Source organism: Lipotes vexillifer, unplaced genomic scaffold (genome assembly GCF_000442215.2).
Source record: "Lipotes vexillifer unplaced genomic scaffold, Lipotes_vexillifer_v1.1 scaffold1002, whole genome shotgun sequence".
NCBI lineage: Eukaryota > Metazoa > Chordata > Mammalia > Artiodactyla > Lipotidae > Lipotes > Lipotes vexillifer.
In genome coordinates this window covers 235318-239416 of record NW_006796766.1, presented here as the reverse complement: position 1 = coordinate 239416, position 4099 = coordinate 235318, and positions in this window count along the sequence as shown.

Genomic DNA, 4099 nt, shown 5'->3' with positions numbered 1-4099 from the left:
GCAGGAAGCCAGGTCCGCACCGCTGTCCGCCTGTGTTAAAAGCATGTGTGGCTCATGAGCAGAAACTGGGCAATGACGCTTCTGCTCCATAGAGCCCTTGCTCACGTATGTAGATCTATCGTTTGCCTTTTTATGTAATGTGTTTTGTAGTGGCTGAGAAAATTAAAGCAACCAAGTGAGTGAATCTAGAAAATGATGGCTATTGAAACGTGGCATTTCTCATTTCAAACTTGGTGTGTTTATACCTCCCATTCATTCAGCAAATACTTATGGAGTGACTACTGTGTGCCAGGTCCTGACTCATTAGTAAACACAGCAGCCCCAGGACCCTGCCCTTGAGGAGCTTACATTCTGTCTGCTGCAGCTGAAGGCGGCCTGCTGATACACATCCCCAAAGATTCTATTTCCACTTCCATCCTGGCCTCTGTTTCTTGGTTCCCTGAGTGTTCTATCTGAAAGATAAATTAACCCAAGTCTGGAATTTCCTTTCTGGAAGAAGATATTTCAGAACCACTTAAATATTGTTTAAAACTTAATGGGGAGCCTTTATCAGAAAATAGTTGAGGGGTCTTCCCTGCCGGACCAGTGGTTAAGGCTCTGCACTTCCACTGTAGGGGGCACAAGCTCAATCCCTGGTCAGGGAACTAAGATCCCACATGTGCACAGCGTGGCCAAAAAAAAAAAAAAAAAAAAGAAGGAAAGAAAATAGTTGAGATGCCCAAGGAGGGGCCCCAGCCTTGGGTTATCTGAGCAGCGTATGGCTTATAACCTCCGGATGGCAGCTCTGAGCATGTGTGACTTCCTTGTGTGGAGGATGGGCGTATCCTGAAGCCAGTGAGACCTTTGATCTGGAGCCCAGGGAAAAGGTCAGACATAGGATGGGATGGAGAATCGGGGGGAGACTCAGATCACTGAGACCCTACTATGTGTCACCTGTATTGGGGGTGAGATGGGGCTCCTGCTCTAAGGAATAATCCCACTGAGAAGGTAACCAGCTCTTTGAAAAGACAACAGCCACCCCCCAGGCACTGCATGAGAAGTAAATGAGTTTCATAGGTAGTGGGTGCGGGAAAAAGCAGGTGGAGCCCCAGCGGTCTCTAAATGTGTGAGGGAAGACCTGGACGCTGAAGGGTTCTTAAAGCTAGTTATGCGTCCACAGTGGAGGAGGAGAGAAATGTTGAGCAAAGGCTAAAGCATTCATAATCCTGGTTGTCAATCAATTTTCAGCCAGTGCTTGTCCTATGTCACCTGGGGTGAATAACCACAGCCCATACAGAGCCTCCTGGGGGTGTAGCAAGCGCTCAAAAAACATTTGTAGAACTGGATTGAATTAAGCAAGCTGGCAGTTGGTTTCTGACCCAAGTCATGTAGCAGAGTCACAACTTTTCTGACTAGATCTACACGAACATTATGATGACCAACGATAAAAAATTACTGAGTGCCGACTAGGTCCCAGGCACTGTTCTAGGCTCTGGGAAGATAGCAGTAAATAAAACAATGTTCTTAGTGTTTACATCCTAGCGAAGGACCAGAGACTGAACGTACAAACGGACAATGGCTGGACCATATATAAAAATAGAACTTGGACCTACAACCTACAGCAACCTGCCCAGGAAACCAACCCCTTTATCTACAATAAACAGCCCAGGAAGCCAGCCTGCCTAAGTCAGACTTGCAGGAAGCAGAATGGCTGTTTCTAGTAACAATCCAGGAAGCTAAACAATAACTTCTGTAACAATCAGCCCCAAATGGCCAGGACTTGATTAGTAACAGACAGCTTCCCTAATTTTTATCCCCGCTTCTAACTTAGGACCAGCCAGAGAAAACTAAATATACACCATAGGATGGACCACCTCCAGTGAGCCCACCTACAGCTTCCCCCGGCCAACAGCCTCCAATCAGAGCACCCTGGAGCCTTCCCTTTGTTCCCCAACAAAGCTCTCCCACTCCTCTGCCCGCCTTTGAGTCTCTGACAAAATGGGAGTGATGGTGGCTGACTCACTTGCTATAGTAAGAGAAAAATAAATTCCCTTTGCTTTTCCCATATGGTTGGTCTTTGTTTATTTCCACAGGAATGATAGATAAGCAGATTATACATATACGTGTATATATACCATATGTATGTATATCTCATATGTATGCATATATCGTAGGTATGTACATATATATATCTTATATGCACACATATGATATTTCAATGGTGGTAAATGCTATTGACGACAACGAACAGGGTCAGCGTTATGGAGGGTGGAGACGGCCTCTTCAAACAGGTGGTCAAAGAAGGCCCATGGTAAGGTGAGAGTCAAGCAGCAGAAGTGGGGAAAGAGCCATGCAGGTCATGGGGAAGAGCCCCCAGGGAGAGAGCGCAAAGGCAAGGCCAGGTTGAGGATTAGCTAGAGGCGCGGAGCAATGAACATGAGGACCCGAGGAGACTCCTTCGCACAGGTGCGTGTGGGGAAGTAGGTGTGTATTTGGGGGTGGCGGTGGGGACACGTGGCCTGCAGGGCGTGAATGGTGAGGCAGAGGAGGAGGGTATGCTCATTGTGTAGGGCTTTGTAAACCGCTGTAAAGACTTTGGCTTTTACTCTGAGTGTGATGAGGAGACACTGCAGGGTTTGGGGAGCAGCGTATATCTGTTTTGAAAGCATGTCTCTCTGAGTACTGATTTGAGAACAGATTTCAGGAAGGCAGGGAGCAGGGGTGGAAGCAGCGAGACCAGTGAGGTGCTATTGGACTAATCCAGGTATGAGATGGTGGTGGCTTTTGGTCCAGGGTGGTGGGCACATGGAAACCTTGCAGGACCTTTGGGAAGGAGTGTCCCAGCTGCAAAAGATGCCCTGAGTTCTCCGCGGCCTACTCCCATATTAGATAAAGGTGCCCCAGCAGGGTCTAGCCACTCCCTCAGAGGAAGCTTCCAGATACAGCTATTTCACATAACACCAAACAGTGCTACCTGAATGCAACTGCCCCCTGCCTAGTCTGTGAAATCTGTTGCTGTTGCTATCCGGCATGGTGGTGAGAGTGCGTGCATGCGTGCGTGTGTGTGTGTGTGTGTGTGTGTGTGTGTGTGTCTGTGTGTGTGTGCGGTGTGTTGGGGGAGAGAAGCCCTAGTGTTTCTGCCACATTGAACTGAATCCTGTCAAGATTCCAAACAGGCTCCACGGAAGCAGAGCAAACAGGCCTGGACGGTGTTTTCTCTGTCTGGACTCTGTGCCTTGCTGTGGAAAAGGTCGCAGGTACCTCATTCATCCGTGACATGCATTAGATTAGCTCTCAGTCTGAAAAAGTACAGTTCTGATTAAAAGCCTTTCACCAGGAGACCTGAGTTGTATGAAAAAACTGTGGCCTGTGACTTCCAAGGGAGTCTAAGTTCTTAGGAAACCACTCTGTTTAGAGGGAAACAGGGAGGCAAGTGTGTCCTAGAAAACTGGAGTCTTATGATCAGATTTTTGGAGACAGTCGCTACTTAAAATGATATCACCTACTGTTCCCATGAGTACGAACCATAATTATCAGTCCTGATTTTGGGTTTGGAGAACATGATCCTTGCAAGTCTTAAGACCAAAGTAACCCCAATAAAGATGTTAAAAAAAGAAAAAAAAAAAGACCAAAGTAAAGCATGCTTACGAGAGCTTTGCCCTCTTCTGGGTGGTGCCTGCTAGGTTAGGCAGGCCCAGTGCTTGGACGAGAGCATCCCACTGCCCATTTCGGGCCCCAGCGTACTCAGAAGCCCTGGGAATCTTGCGGTGTTCAGAAACAATCTGCGGCTGCTGTAGCCCCTGCAGACCCAGGCACAGCTGAGGGAGGGAAGCTGGTTAATCTGATTTATAGGTGAGGCTCACAAGAGCTCCACTCCCTGCACTGCCCATCTCATTTGCTCGCCCACAGTCAGAACACCCTCCAGCTGGTCTTTTTTTTTTTGGTAACATTTTTATTGGTATTGTGATTTAATTCACATACCACTAAATTCAGTGGTTTTCAAGTATATTCACAGAGCTGTGCAACCATCACCACTATCTAACTCTAACACACTTTTATTACCACCCCAATAAGCCCCATACCCATTAGTAGTCATTCCCCATCCCCAAGCCCTAGCACC